General features: G+C 37.7%; 1 protein-coding gene across 7 annotated transcripts in view; it reads right to left on the bottom strand.

The window, feature by feature from the left end:
- The window catches only part of RIPOR3 (RIPOR family member 3), a 53,797-nt gene that overhangs the window by 34,209 nt on the left and 2,055 nt on the right, over positions 1-17,533 (bottom strand). The gene's annotated exons all lie outside the window — the stretch shown is intronic.

Raw genomic sequence — 17,533 nt, 5'->3', positions numbered from 1 at the left:
TGCTCCTGAGAAAAAGCATCTGGACACATCTCAAATTCAACTCTCCCTTTAGGCAGAAATAAATCAGATAAGGACCCTAGACAAAGCCGAGTTCAAATCTGTCTTCCAACCTGTAACCTCTGCTGTGTAGGCCAATGTCTCCAAATCTCATAACTACAGAGATTATACCCTGGTGAGCAGAGGTACTTCCTCACTTTTAATCTTCCCCAAAGCACAGAATGTGCATACGGTAGCTAGCTAGGGGCTGGCATATGTAGAGCACAGAAATATCAGGCCAAACTGAAGGAGTCTACTGCCAGGGGCAATAGAAACACTGAACTACTAGAGAAAACAAGGGGTCTTGAAAAAGTCTTGGAATGCCTGTTGGTCTTACACTGACCTCCAAACTGCCAGATACTAATCTACTCCAACATTTTAACACATGCCATTTTGTAAGATTGAGATTTCAGGTCTCAGAAATGTATTTTTAATATAAGTCAAAAGAGTATTTTTTTTCAAATTAGAGTAATATGGTTTGTTGTCCCTATTTCAATGATGTGCTGATGATTTGCCATCGTAGACTACTAGCATTTAACCTTCAGTGTTACCAGGTATCTAGGCACGTAGGGCCAAACGTTTGAGCTTCTATGCAGCAATGAGTAGACTCAACTGCAAGTTCTGCTTCGCCTCTGTTAGTATTAGGATATTCCTCAAGTCAAATGACCTTCAATCCTCTACAAACAAAAAGCTGGTGTCTGTTTGTGTTTATGGCTAAACTTTTCCAGCCCTAGTCACATATTTAATTGTTTCTGGGCACAATGGTTTCAACAATTTTATGAGGAAAATATGACTCACTGGCTTCTTGCAAAATATTTCTGCTTATGTTTTGTATTTTAAATTAGTAGCCACGTTTTTCTTTTAATATCTCCAAGAAGTTTACTTGAACGTGGTGAACTATGGCTAGAGTAAGGTATGCACGTTTCCTTACAATTTATAGTGTTCCAATTGTGAATGGCCAGTTGGTTAAGAGACACACACTTGCTTCTAGTTGTGTGTCTGCAAAAACTGTACCAGACTTCTATTTCCTTCAGCTAATTGCGGACACACACATCGAGTTGATACCCTAGGCAACAAGTGCCTACATATCTCACTTGGTATGTCGGTAGCTCTGTGTCATGGCACTCTGTTCACTGGTTTCAGCAAGCACTGGCTGCCAAACAAAACAAAAGCCATTTTGAAATCAAGTACATCATTATCAGTCACTACAGAAGATAAACACAATGATTGAACACAAACTATCAAATGTCAATCACTTCAAAGTCTTAGGATCATGTCTGTGATTCTGGATACATTATGTGATCATGACAATTTGTCTTACACTGCTTGATGTTAACTTTCTCCTCATATTTTTACATTATTGTTGTTAGTTTTATACGTAATTTTATTTTTAAATATTTTTAATAGCTTTACTTGGAAGGACAATAGAGCCATTCTTCTAGCTGTTAAAACTGAACAGAGTCGATTTCATTTTGTATTATTGCAACATAATCCTTTTCTCAGTATCAGATGTGCTCAACATTTTATTGGAGGGACTGCAGCCTTGACCCTAAAATATGTGGCTTATATTTGTGCCTATATGGAGAATACTCTTAGTAAGTGGATTTCTGCATAGCATAGTAGATGATAGATTTTATCGTAGGGTTGTCATCTAGAATCTCTGTCTTTTTAGAGCATGGGTTTATAACATTCACTTCAGCTCCAAGACAGCCAAATTTGCCATTAATGTGTATTGGTTCTATACCATCTCTACTGAAACTCAGTTTTCACTGTACATATCCACAATCAGCAGTGATAAGTAGATGAACATTTCGGGACTTTAGAGGCATTGTCTGGACTTACTCTAGAAATTATCTGTGATTCCAACTAATCATCTGCTGTTTCAAAAAAAACTTCAGTTGGAGGTGCTAAGTTACTCGTTTCACTTCCCTGCATTTATTATAAACTCCACGACAATAACTGTTTTGCTACTATAACTGCATCTGTATTAGGGGTTAGCTGACAGAAATATATATTGCAAACACTTAAAAGGCAAAAAGACAACCCTAACATAATTACACCAGAAAATTTCTAGTATAAGTCAAATTTAAGACCTATTTTACAAACTGGGCTACATTTGTCTACCATTATATTGATATAATCACAATTATTTTTCTTGCTCTCAGTTATTTCAAAACTCTGAAACAATGGAATTAACTAACACTTCTGGATGCTTATGATGGGTGGTATCCATTTCAAAACACTTGTGGCCGACAATGGCATTTGAGTCTCTCATGACACCGATAAAGAAAAAAAATCAGATGGCCACAGTGTATTACAATACTGTCAAACTTTCTGAACAAAGTCTTAGGGCTGATCTGGGCCTGAATCACTCAAGCTTTTTGTGATTTCAATGTACCCTGGAAAAGGCTGGAAATTTCTAAACCCTGGCACGCACTTTGCAGCGTTGGACATCTAAAGAATCTAGATCATTAAAATTAATGAAACTCCTAAGATGTGATAACATCATGACTCAGCCCTAATTAGTCTAAAGACAGATGTAATGAAGGCTGACTGAACAAAGAATGAAGTGACCATCTTGTGTACAGCACAGTGCTGAGTCCACTGGGAAAATACACCCTATATTTAATCTTTGCTCTTCAGCATTCTTTAGGAAAACCATTGACCTCAGTAGCAATGTTTACTCCGCTAGATAAACATTCCAAATTTATGATTAAAACCCCTTAACTTTTAAGCATTTTTGTTCAATTGTTAGATGAACATTCTATTTATACTGTTATTGGAAGAACTAAGAAAAATTTCTCTGATTATTTTTCTAGAGATGAAGAGTCACTTGAATTAGGGAGACAGAAAGTGCCCTTGATGCTACATCTCAATATAGCTATTTTAACACAGCGTTACACTCAAATAGGGATCCTTTCCTCAGATACATCCTGTCTGTGGAAAGGATTCACAGCACAAGGATTCACAGCAGAATCTGAAAAGGTTATAGGTAATTCTCTCTAACACTGGAATTCTGACTTGTGGATATCATCTATCTAGAACTGGTCTCTCGCACCAACGCATATAACCTGTAACTAGTCCACCACAGACGGGGAAGAGCCACTGCAATTACAGATATGGAAAAACTATGTTGGTATTTTGTTTATAGAGAATCATAGAATTGTTTTGGTTGGAAAAGACCTTTAAGATCATCAAGTCCAACCAGTAAACAGATTGGTGAAAATGGAGGTAATGGAGACAAATAGCTGCCTGTGATGAGCTTTTGAAAATTTTACCCTTAGTACTTTTATCATCCGTCTCTGAAGCACTAAGAGGTAATTTTTGCTTCTCCCTTGCACTGTTCCTGCTCTTCTATCTCACCCCTGTCTTTTTCCTCCCTGGTTCCTATAATGGGAATAAAACAATGTAGACAGCTGAACTCATTCAGCTTTCTTTGCAATCCATGCAGGAAACCATCTTTTACCGAAGAGGCATGTTTAGCTACAGTGCTGTAAAGTCCACTGTATACAGCCGTACAGAGCCATGAACAAACATTTTTCCACTCATATTCACCACGCATTTCTGCTGTTTTAAGACTGAGCAATGTGAGCAGTTACACAGCAATTTTTCTGCAAGTGGAGGATTTTGCTTCTCTACAAACCTGCACATGTGTTCCACAGAACTTCTTGGCCTAAACCTGTTTAACTCAGATTATTAGATGGGCTCTTTACTTTACACCAAATTTGCATCTGTTGGGTTGTATTTTCAAAATCTCAAATGATTTAGGAATATAACCCCATTCTCAAAAGTAATTTAGGCTCTTAAGAGTTAGTTGCATTGATTTTTAATAAGCATTACATTCATAGCTCCCACTATTTAGAAAGATGGCACTTCAGTGTGTAACTCGTTTGGATACTTCTGAAAATTTTATCTGGGCTGATTCAACTCTTAAATATATAAATATGACATATCTGACATACTTTCCTCCTAGCCATATTCAAGCCATAAAAAGAAAACCAGATAAACAGCTTTGATCCAAGTTATTGCTTTAGTCATTAGGCCCTTCTACAGCTTTATGCCAGCTTCTGGAAATGAAGTTCTGGAATCCAGGTTTCCTATGCAGCAATAAATTTAAATGTCCCCTCAGAGAGCTTCTCCTGCGCTGGAGGTAGCGTCTCTGATGTAATCATTTCTAGTGTAGTTCTTTGAACACTAGACTCACCTTTCAAGTCCAAGACGACCTGCTTTTCAAGGCTGCGATTCATAATGTTACTGTATTTCTAATTAGTTTTCATCTAAGCATACAGATCCAAGTTCTATTCTCAGTGACACTGGTGCACATCCAGAGGAAATTAATCAGTCATTTATTCCAGATTTCCAGTAGAATCCCGGCAGCAAATGTTGGCCCGCACTTAGTTAATGACCTGGAAACTATTTTTCAAGACATAATTTTGTGGTCAATTTTGTATCTCCCTCTAGTGGCAGCAGATATCAAACAAATGAAGCACAAAGGAGACCTTGTCACAGATCACACACTGATGTATTGTGCTGATTTCTTTTATGGAAGTTTGTTACTTGGAATCAAGATTGGCTGTAAATCCCACTGTAACTTTTTGGTAATGTTGTGATAAGAAAAGCAGCAGTGTGTGCATATAACCAAACCCCCTGTTTAATTCCTTTGCCAGTATGTGGCACATGCGTACAGTCACACGTAGTCTTTCCATGCTTGCCTAAATCATAGCTCTTCTAGTTGCTGTGAGTAATTCTGCACTGAGTTTTGCTTTCCTCTTCAGGGGAAGGCACAGAACAATTCACCCATTATCAGCTGATTTATGAGCACAAGGCTTGCTGCTAGCTCCTCTGGTTTCAATTTCAAACTTGATGACAAACTTGCAAGCCTGAATCAGAGATTCAGGAATGTGGCAGGCTCCACATACTAGCCTGACTTGCAGCTTTTTCAGCTTTGGCAGAATTGGAGTCTGCAGTTAGCTACATTATAATGAATCCTTAAAAACAAATTCCTAACAAGAGAAGAAGCAGATGGCGCTGAGGGAGAGCAATTTACAAGTGATGAACAGGCTCTTCCATTTCTGACAAAGGAAAATTTGCCTAGCAGCAAGGCACTGAATCCTACCAGTTCTGTCCTTGAGAGGTTCCTCCTTCTTAATTTGGAACCCCAAGGAACAATCTTCTGTAATACATACCTCATTCTCCTTGTTTTCCCCAATCTATGCCTGAATGCATGTTACAGATAGACTTACCAGGTGTGATCATGTCCCCATCCATCAGCTAATGCAGGAGCCTCCTAAAAGCTTATTTCCAGGTCAGTTATGAAATAAGGAAGGTCCTGTCTCAGGTTGTGGAAAGTCCCACATCTAAGCTTCAATAGAAACCACCATGTTTTGATTATTACACTGAGAAGGATACATTAAGCAAAACAATGATGGCCTTCCAGTAATAGTGAAATTTGATGTTCACAGTATGTGAGATGTATTTCGGTATCTTCAAAAACTGAAGTCTGAATCATAGTATACCAGTATGTGTCCTGGGGCATGCTTCTGAAGTGGGAGAAACTATCTGTCATTTAGCTGTCTGATCAAGAAAATTGTCCCTTTATTAAGAATTAAACCATTAAGTCAACTTCCTATGGCAACCGTGTTTTATTCCCATAAATGGTACCAAGACAATCTTGTGCCACAGAAATAATGAAGTTGTTAAGTTATGATCAGTATCCCAAAGAGTACTGGAATAAAGCAGTAAAGTATACAGGATGTCATGTAAGAGGGAAATAGGAGACAGAAAAGGTTTATGTTTTAAAGCAAAATACTTTCTTTAATGCTGAGTAGACATGGACTTTGTTTTTTGAAAGTCACTATTTCCATTACTGATTAGTGAATCTTGCTACCTATGTTCAGATAATGAAAAAGGGTGTAATTTTTAGAAGGAGAGATCAAAACCAAGACAATTTAGAATGTCTCTCATTGGCCGGCTAACAGCTGAAGCACCAAAAAATTATTTGGTGTGTTTGAACATTTTATCTAGCCTGAATTTATTTAGTATCTTCTAACACAGGCTTGAACTTACTATATTTTCTAACAAATTAGGGTAGCTGTCATAGCAATCCTAACACTGTGTTCAGTACTAATGTGCCCTTTCTGTAGACACTCCATAAGCATATAAACTTTACTTGTGGAAAAAACCCCAAAACCCCCCTTTGAAAATATGTGGATATATCTGTACTTTCCCCTTAATTTCTTACCAATTCCTAATACATATGCTCTGACATTCATGGCCCACATTTTTTATGCTGTTATTCTCTGCTTTTATTTGGTTTGGGTTTGTTTTTAATGAGGTGAACTTTGCACAGCCCAACTCTAGCTCCTATAAAATCTGTGTCTTAAATGGCCAGATTTAGTAATTTTTATATAAGGAAAAAAAAAAAGGCCTACATACTAACCACACAGCTGTACTTGGAAACAGATGTTTTACCCCCTTTAAATTGAACTAATGAGGACAGGAATATGGAACAGATAGGTTAGGAAAACTTCTGTCTAGATTTTGAATTTGGAGTTATGGAAAGAGTACAGAAAAGACTGGTGCTTCCACATAAGGGGAGGGGAGAAGGATGGCAAATCCACTGACAATGATTTGCACTGCTACATTAACTTCAAGGCAGTCCCACTTCACAGCCCTGTTCATCCCAATGCCGGTCCTACCACTTAGCTCCCAGGGGTATCCCAGAGAGCAGGCCAGACCCTCACGTTGTATGAACTGCCCTAACTCTATTCAAATCCATCTATTTACACAAGTCCAGGATTTGGCTCTGTGCCTCCTTTGCATTTAGCAGGTGTGAAAGGATTCTAAATCACTTCTTTCGAGACTTCTGTAAAACATAAAGCAGACCAATTATTTAGTATCAGATGCTGTGAAAACCATAACTTCTGATAGAAATCTGACTAAACATGAAAATTTTTTAAACTAACTTTGCCCATCAGTGTGTTCTTAAAATATAAAGTGTCTTGTGCAGCTAGTTCAGAAATAGGTAGGGTTTTTAGGACCATCGCTTCTCTGCCCAATCTTGCTCCCATCGAAGTCACTGGGAGCATTGCCATAACTTCAGAGAAAGGACGAATAAGACCTTTGCAGTCATGATTTGGCGATCACACTGGAAAAATGCATTAGTGATGGCTTTTTATAGAAAAGATGCATCAGGTTTTCTCTCTGGTTCCTAGCTTAAGCTTCTTTAAACAATTACTCTTGATTTGTCTTTATATGCTCCCCATCAGTATGCTCCCTTGCAGTACAGAGCGAGTCCCTTGCACTGAGCCACAGCAGCAAAAACAATCTTCTGCTGTATAAGGCTTTGTGAGACACAGTCATGACATGCAGAGGAAACTGGGTTTAGTGAGGCCCTAGTTCCCCTGGGGACTACCATAATATAAATTATTAATAATAAAAATAAACATTGGCTAGCTTGAACTTCTCTTCATTCCCTTAAAGCTTATTTTTGTAATGGAATTAGCTAAATAAAGCCCACTTGAAAGAATGCTTAATTGCAAACTATCCAAACAAAACAAAATGGAACTAATTGGTTCTTAAATATTAAACATCCAAAAGGAGATGGCTTTGGAAACAGCTGAAAGACTAATGTATATTGTGATACATGTGGCGAAGCGAGCAGTTAAGCAAAATGCAGCCTAAACCAGACTACATCTACTTTTAAACCAGATATTCAAGTTTTGTCCGTCTGGTTCTGCCTAGAAGACAGCTTTGGATTATTTCAAGCCTAAACAGAATTACAGCAATAGTCTTTTGAAAATTATAAAATCAGAAGACTCAAACTTATGTACTGACTTCTAGACATAGTTGGCCCAGGAAAAACTACAAAGTCTACAGCAATCATTACTCTGTAGAGTGCCCCTTAAACCTACTGCAGCCTAAAAAAGATAGCTGAGCAAAGACTACTGTTTCAAGTGTTTTTTCTAAAGCAGTTATTTCCTTGGAAGTTGGGTAGGGAGAGCTCACATAAACAGTTCTGACAACACATCTCTGAAGGAGAGTGGTGATGCCTTGATCAGAATAACTGATTGCAGATCTGCCTTGGCTCTATAAACTTCCTTTCTTCAGCCCTGTGTTTTTGTTACAGCTATTTAATTCAAGTATTTCACAGTCAGCAAATAGAAAGAATCTGTCTGGGCATGTGAAAACTCCCTTTTGATATTCATTAAAGGTTAATATAGTTGCCACACTTCTTAAAACAGAAGTATTTCTAGCAAGACTAGAAAATGATCTCTCTAATGTGACTGAAATTTGTAAACAAACGACAAAAAAAACTACATTAGAAAGGAGCAAGAAGTAGATAAGTTACAACCAAAATCATACAGTAAAAATTCTTTTAAAAATTAATTAGTGGTAGAAGAATTTTTCTTTGGAGGACCACTGTGTGCTGTGACATGAAATCAGACTAGTGGTAAGCCATTGAAAGTGCATTGCCTAATCAGCCACATGTTTACTTTCTCACTTATCAATAACTGACATTAACATGACTTCAACCAGAGATAATAAATTCCTGGAAATGTCAGGATCTTCTACATCACCCAGCCCAAGCACAAGAGAGCTACTCACTGGGGGAAAAAAAAGCAGACATAACTAGGAGTGCTAAGCAGAAGTTGCTCAGTAGCAGGATCAGTTGAGATCAAACCACTTCAACATTTAGGCCAAAAGCTAATCAAATTTTAAGGTCCCTTGAAATGTTATGAATATCATCAACAAACACGGCAAGAGTCACTCATGAAAATGCATTTCAGTTTTGTGCACACAAAAAAAAAATCAATCAGCTCTCTGTCTCAAACTGCTTCAAACGCTGCAAACCCAATTGTTTGTTCCCTAAGGACTCAAAGCCTTTACTGCAACTAGCAGTCACATCTGCTTAGTGTTTCATGTTTTTCAGCTTCACAAGGAGTTTTTCTTAGACCTTGGACTGGTTTACGCAGCATCTATGTGTAATTGCAACAACAAAACTCCAACAGAAGAGATAACTGAAGTCTTCTGCCAGTTTGTTTCTGCCTCTCTCCCCAAAATACACAGGCAATCCTGGCAAAAGGAGTATTCTATATGAGTATTTTGCCAGCATAGCTAAATCCTTATGTTTTTTTTTAACATCCCTCTTAGCACTCACAGCTATGCCAGAAACTTTGTAACATAGATCTATACAGTTACACACAAAAGCTTTGTTGTTTTAATACATCTAGTAACATTTTGAAAAGTATTACTAGTCTGCAGATAGTGTAAAAATCCTTTGACATGAACACCATCTGTGTATCTATACCATCATCACATCACTGCTATTAGAATATTGGTATTATTTACTACAGAAGTTCTCCTAGAATGAATGGAACAAGTCGACAAGCCTGTGCTTTATATCAGCATAGTTAAAACTATCCCTCAGACTTAAAACAATTAGTACTAGCACAAGTTTACTGTGCACTATAATGCTTCTATACTTGCATATTTTGCTAATTCAGCCATGTTGGTAAAAGAAACCATTTTTCACAGTCCTTACCCAATTTAAGTGAGGGCAGGAATCTGTAATATAGACAAGGATTTAACATCTATAGAGAGGGGCTTGTTATTTGTGTGTCTTTAGATACTACAAGGACTTTGCTAGTAAAGATGTACTGCTATAAAGCACCAGGGAAAAGAATACATTGTATTAGCATACCACACTGCCAGAACAATATAGCTGCAGAAGCTTTTAATATCATATGGCTATATCATTAAAAAGCCCCTCAACTGAGACAAAATTATAGCAGTACTACATTTAAGCACAGAACAAAGCCTAGTATGACTACATGGCAAGTGTAGAACAGCTACAATTCTCAGTTTATAAAAAAATCTGTGGGTCAGTCCTTCATGCCTCATAAAACAAGACTTATTTTTGTGATGTAAATTGACTTAGTCTATGTCACCCAGACTCTATTACTTACCTACGAGCCAATTATAATTGAGACCACTCTTGCAGAATAGGATCATGCCCCTTCACAAAACGGGGCCCCCTGTAAGAAAGTTCTCTTAGCTCCCTTTCAACATGGAAGGAGTGAACTGTAATGCTACCGTGCACACAAGAGTGTGAAGAGCTCTTACCCAACACCAAAGAGCAAAAGACTCGAGCTATCAACCAGTTCACTGTACATACTGATCATTAGTCCATCAGCTCCTGTTGTCCTCATAGAATGAGGACAAACAACAGTAATCTTCAGAATGTGGTAGGTAGGGAAATGACAGTCAGGTTTGCATAGTTACAGTTATTAGAGCTGCAGAGAGATCTTACACAAAAATGGATGGCCACATGCACAGTCCATATTCACACAGCTGTTGCTTGACTGATAATTTAAGGAGTCCTGATGATGGATGAGATCACCAGCAAAGAAATTTAATTTCAGGACAACACATAGGCGAAACAGTTCAATACCACAGTTTTGTGATGACTCCAGTGATATCAAAGGCTCTGCAGTGCATGTGTACTGATCTGCCCTTTTGGCATCAGACAGACACGAACTGTGAAAGACTTAATCGTCACATATCTTGCCAGATGAGCCCGAGATGATGGCAGCAGTGTCCAGAATGCTGAAAGGTGCTATAAGCACAGCAGTGATATGCCTTCGCATTAATGAGGAGCCATGCCTGGCTGGAGAGGCAGTAGATAGAACAGTACGTCCCTGTGATGTTCTGTGTCCCCTGGCAGCTTTCCCACCCTTGCAATATGACCCTCCAACCATCAGTGCATGGATCATTGATCTCACGAACTCACATTTGTGATCCTCTACAGAATCGTCATTGAGAGCGTACAGCCCAGAGAACTTACTGGCAGAAAATCACTCTTGGGTGACCTTCAACATTCAGAAATGACCATTCTGATACAAAATGTACATGTTGACAAGTGATTCCAACAATATACTAATCCAGATCCCAAATTGAATCCAGATCCCGACACAGTTACAGCACCAATGGCACACAGTGCATTTCATTCAATGTTATAATAAAAAAATGGTGGTTTGCTCCATATGACTTGGCTTACTCAAGAGAGATATTTTACAATAAGCTACAGTTTTACTGTATTGTAAAGATAATCTGACAATTACAGGTCAAAGTATACTTGCTTATTGCTTTCAATGAAACTAAACGCAGTCAAATTCATACACATATGGGGGAAAGATTCATCATGTATTAGTACAGCTCTGGAGAAAACAAGCTAGGCTGGGCAGACACAGAAATAGTGTCTGGACAGGAGATCTTACCAGAAGATGCAGTACATGTTCTTATCCACAGCCTTTCCCTGCAGAGCACACACTCCTTAGACTTGAGTTCTTGAAGAACCCAAGCTCAAGCAATGTTGAGATACTTTGCATTGCTACTTACTTGTTTTGCACTTCTGATGTTTGTTTGCAGGCAGCTGGGATGCCTGCACTGGTTTTCTAGCGTTATTTAAATTCTTATTTGTTAACAAATTATGTTGGTTGCACAACACATTGGCATGTGAACGCTTCAGAAGAAGGGAGGATCACAACTCAGCCTCAGTGGAATTAGGAACAAGATCCAATGACTTCAGCAGAGTTACACAAAGGATAGCTCTATTGTTTCCATGGGAGTTGTGGTTAATTAAAGTAGTACTTCCCGTCAGCCTTCTACACGCAGAACTATCTTCAAAGGTGGCATTACCTTCAAGATCACTGTGTGGGCTTCCATTTCAGACAACAAATAACAAAAGCCTAGTGGCAGATTTTCATGAAGTTTGAGCATAGACTATTGTACTAAAAGCATGAGAAAAGGCACGCAGTATTGTGCAGTTATATATATCTATACAACAAACATATAGTCATGCTGAAGCTGTGATGTTACTGATGGAATTAAACTGATGCATTTTTAGACATGATGCATGCATGGTTAACTTTTGTTTTGTCCTCCATTGTAAAAAAACAGGTAACTAACTACAAAGCAGTTATCTCCAAAACTTTAGAAGAGCCTGTGAACTTTCTGTATAGATCAAGTATTAGCCACATTTTCACACAGAGTTATCCAATATGTACACTCTATTGTAATAACTGCTCAAACAGCTGCACAAGCATTTGGAATACCTCTGTGTGTCAAATCCTTTTGAAAACTCTGGCTTACTATTTTAACTTCACAGATCTCATCAAACAAAATCCTTCCTTAGGATCTGGAGAAACTGTCTAAACCCTTTTTGTAAAATTTCACTTGCATCATGTAAAAATTGCAAAAATTCAGTGCATAGGTAAACTGAAGATTATTTACATTTTGTCTGCACTAGTAGAAATATAAACCTATTCATGCTAACACTAAAGCAGTAAACATTAAGATTTTAAAGCACACTGAGGTCTTTGAATTGCCTCCCTGTTTATCCATTGAGTCCAAGTATTGGAGAATGATTTTTCCCTCTTCAAGTCTGTTGCAATTTAAATAATAAAACAGAGGTTATGTAAGTGCAGAAAATTATGGAAAAAATATAAGTGGAAAGAACATATTTTTAAAATGCACTTGAATAACTCAAATAGAGCTGAACTGACGTTATTCAGACTTTCCAGTCTTATTCAATACTGGATTGAAACCAAGCACAAGAAATTTCAGGCCCAAAGGACATTTTTAAGAAAATTATAAGTACCTATATTTCTAGCTTACAATGACTGTCTGGGAAAGCTCTACCGCCTAAAGAAAGACTAACTTATCTTCTCATGGGATCAAACAAAAGGGATGTGAACTAATTAAGGGGACATTTGGATCAGCCTGCAAACATAAGGACTGATTCAGCCCCAAAGAGCACCCAAACCAGAAACCTGGATTCAAATATCTGTGGTCTTCTGGCGAAATATGGATGCAGATTCAGATCCCAATGGTACATGAAAGTTCATTTCTAACCTGTGCAGACACAAGCTCTAGGCCCAGCTCTGCATTCCTTCCACACCCAGAATTGGAGTTCTGCCTGAATAAGGAATGCAAGAGAGAAATTAATTTCTTATCTTTATGGCAGATCTTATTTGGTGATGTACATGCCTGTGAACCTGCCAAAACTCAAAAATGTGTGACATGGTATGCAGTCTAGTTCCAAAACTGATAGATTTCGAAAGATTACTCTTGTAGGGCACTTAAAATAAGGTAAAACTATTTTCATAGGCATAAATAACTGCTCCTAACTCTACTATACCTGAATATATTCTGATACTTCTGTTATAAATAATTTTCATCAATGGAAAAGTGAAGATCCCAGATTTATACGAAAAATGAGTAACGAAGGGAATAAATGATATATTTCCAAACTGAGGGACATTTAAAAGTATAGCTATATGAAAAAAAAAATTAAAAAGGTAAATTTCACAGAGGGAAAATAATAAATAAAACAGACAAACAAATAATAAAATAAGGCTTCTTGGTGTAACACTGTATGTCCATTATCCTCCAAAACTGCAGGGTAGCATTATGCATACAGATGCACATGGTAACATTTTTCCATCGCTCCAAAGGGACTTGAACTTCACCCTGGCTTTTGATAAGATAAATGAAGTTATGTTTCCTTCAGCTGCCCAGCCAGCAGTATTTCAAAATTCACAGAGAGAAAGACCTTCTGAATGCATGAACGACAACTGTGGAAACAAGTCTCTTTATGTGTGGATCTTGGCCTTTGTTCAATTTTCCCAGATCTTTCAGTCAAATTTATACAAGAAATGCCCACCAATGTTAGTTACAGATGCTGTGTTTTATGATATGTCTGTGATAAAATTGAAATCCTAGTGCAGACACAATTCCATCAGCCTTTTTTTTTTTAGTTTAAATTAATTTGGTCAAAAATCAGCATAAATTCTACCAGAAAAATCTCTTTTGGCAAATACTAGATGTATCCACATTTGGAGAGTTTCTGACACAATTATTACATGTGCCAACCTGTTCTGCTGTAGCTGTGGCCTTCCTGGATGTTTTTCTCCTTATTCTACCTCAAACAGTGTGCAAAATGGTAGGATAAAGATGCCCTTTGGTGGTCAAAACAGTGAAAAGAGGATATTACGATAATTCATGCTGCATTTCGTTCAAATATTTTCATAATAGTTGAGGAAAAGATATGTTGAATAGAGTATTCTGTGGCAACTACTCTGAGAAAAAGAAATGCTAGCTAAAATCAAGGGCTTTGGCTGCTTTAAGGCTTCCTAGGCAAGATTAAATCAAAATACTGTGTATATACATTCCACCTTTCATCAGCATGTCAATTGTAGTAAGTAAGAATGTGCTATTAATTCTCATCATCAAAATCTGGGATAATTTTATATAGTCAAATGTTTCCTTACTTTCACAGAAACAACTATTACTGGAAATAGTTTCCAAAGCATGTTGCAAGTGGAGCTAAGTAAATCAGCTAGCACATTGCAAACTTTTCAAGGAAAAAGTTTCTAAAAATGAGTCAGGATTTAATAAAAAATGTCTCTGAAGTACATAACTCATGCCCATAATTAATAGAATATTTTTCAATTTTCAACCCCATATAGAGAATTTTAAAATGCTAACAGATGTATGAAACAAAAAAGCAAAATTCTCCCTTATTCTCTGCTGTGCACACATATAACACAGAGAAACCAATACGAGGCTCTAAAACATGAATACTGCTTTTACATTTTCCACTAGAAAGACAATTTGCTTGCAATTCCTTCTCCCTTTAAATTGTTTCTGTGGCAACACATCTGGTGCTATAATTCTGGGCCAGAACATTAACTATCCTGAAAGAAGAAAGTTACGTTGTTGTTCTCGTCTGCAAGAATGTGAAGCAGAGAGAGATCTGCAAATACAAGTAATCAGATAACCCTTTTTGCCTTCATAGGCATACAGAATATTAGCTACCGATACTTATGGAGAGCTTAAAATTACCAGTTTAAAAATGTTTCTACGATGGTTAGAGAAAACTCTTGTGGTGAGCACACATTCTGAGCCAGCTTTTTTTAAACAAAATGACAAGTGCTTTGTTACCACTGTTCCTACCACATGAAATAAGTGAGAAAATTATTCAGCTAAGAAAGATGAACAAGGTTCATTCCCTAATCATAAATATAACTCTCCTTACGTAATGGAGAAAGATTGATATTGATTTCGTATCATCTCCCCAGTGCTATGTAAACATTACGATATTATCACCACTTTACAGATATGTCAGGAGCACATAAGGCCAAAGTGTCTGAAGTGTTCGTTAAACTCAGATGTCCCTGATACTAGTTACCCAAACTGAAACATGCAGCCCTCGGCTCTCTGAGCTGTTCAGGACCAATAGATGTTGCTGGCCTTATTTTAAGTTATAGGAACCTATTGACACTTAAAGTAAGTCTGGGACATCCCATCTTGAGCATCCCAGCATTCTCAAAATTTGTAGACTGAACAATTTAGTTGCAGAGAAAGAAAAGAAAAACAAGAATAAGAGCTCACAGCCCCAATTCAGTTTGCTAAGTCAACAAGTGAAGAGTTTTTTTAATCACTAATAATCCTGACAAGTCAGTCTGAAATCTTAAAGTCATACTATCTGACTGTGATCCAAAGCAAGTTATTATGTGTATTTTACAGCGCAATTGAGATTGACACCACATGATATAAACTGTACCGTGGATCTTAATTCATGATACAAGGGCCAGAGCAATTTGCAAGGACTACTGCATTCAGTTAATTCAGCCTGGAGTAGCAAGAGTTTAAAAAATAAAGAAAATGGGGTTTTGCTACTCCATCAAGTAGATAAGGGATGAATTAATGGAAAGAACATATCTGACGAATAACAAAATATCACTGACAGTTACTTTTCCAATAATAATTGTATTTTAAGTTCCCCATGAAACAAATTTTATTATTTAATTTGAAACAGCTAAATTTAAATCTAGAACAGTTGCATATAAATTGGTTTGCTAACTACGCTTACAGTATTTTCTGTATTAGTGACAAAGAAAACAAGATTATCTTGGTGTTCTGAGCCTCCAAATTACTAATGATTACATGCATTGATTGGCTGAAACCCAAGGGTTTTTTTCCCTAAAATGTTAAATTGAATAAAAATTATGGTTTTCAGGCGCTCTGTCTTTGAAGACATACTGGTTTAAAGCAGTCTGTGCTCAGGGAGAATAAACTGGCAACTGAAATGGAAAAGTTGAAAAAACTGGATAAAACCTGGTATTTCACAAATATGTATGTCCCTTTTGTGCTTGTGGAGGCGCCATCTCACGATCAGAATTAAACCCAGGACTCTGAGCACCTCTAGTCATTAAAGGCTGGCTGGTGCCCTTTACAAGACTTGCTGTCTGTATAAATTTGGATTGTCACCAGCCAACCACCTTCCAAAATCCAGTTCTGGCCAATAACCATCTGGATAATTCAATTCTCTCTGTTCCCTTTTTCTCAGCCTTTTGGCTAAGATTGAGTGTGTATATTTAAATAACATTAAACCTACAGTTTTACGTAAAATACCTCCTTCACTTCCAATCTAGCCTTTCTATTTATTTCATGCAAATGACATAATTAACAAACCTGAGACAGTTCTCACTCCCTTGTTTCATCTTGTATAACTTTCTATACACAGAACCTCTGTTTTGTCCTGGTGCACTATAACTCCACATTATCACTCCTCAACCCCCTGAGAAAGAGACACATTAAAATCATAACTTTCCCCTCCTGTAGACTGAGTCTGGTTTCCCCTTCTAGCCATAATGGCTCTATTCCACTTCTCAGGTTCTTTATGAGGATATTGCAAAGGAATATTTGTGGAAGAATTAGTAGTGGAAGGGAATAAAATGACATTGGTGGATCTGCTATTGCAGGGTCCCAAGTCCCTGCCTGGGTTGCTCCGAAGGAACCCAGGGCTAGAGTGAACATTGTAGAGCAACTGTACTGCTGCTTTTTGTCTTCACGAAGGAAATCATGTCATCTTTATAGTACCCCTGAGGGAATACCATTATATAAGTCACTGTTTGGCCTAAATTTCCCCGTTCTTGGCTCCATGGTGTTAACAGAAACACCACTGCTTCACTGCAGTTACTGACTGACTCGAGAACCGAGCCCTAAATAGGGACGCAGGACCTGCCCTCTCAGGGAAGCCCTTTAATTCCTCTAAACACTAGCCAGACTCTTATCAGAGGAAAATTTTACCAAGTGTTTTTCACTACCATATCGCATGTGTTGCATCTCATACAAGTTTCTGTCTAGAAGTGGGGCATAAAGTGGGCTGGGCCTGCCATTCAGTAACAGCTCCATCCCATTTTGGCAGGTTTTGTGCAGCTTTTCCTGCACTACTACATGTGGTGCTTATGTCATCCACTCTGCAGAATTTAGAACAGCAGCATCTAAGTGATCAACTGCACAAGAAATGAATACAACAGAAAAGTTGTTTCTAATATGCATGTTCCTTTAGACACATCTTTCTCAGACTTATCTCTCCATTCAACATGAACTGTTTCCTCAGATATATTTTGCATTTACTACCCTGACA

This window comes from Balearica regulorum, chromosome 16 (assembly GCF_011004875.1).
Source record: "Balearica regulorum gibbericeps isolate bBalReg1 chromosome 16, bBalReg1.pri, whole genome shotgun sequence".
Classification (NCBI taxonomy): Eukaryota; Metazoa; Chordata; class Aves; order Gruiformes; family Gruidae; genus Balearica; species Balearica regulorum.
This window is presented reverse-complemented; position numbering and strand designations above follow the sequence as displayed.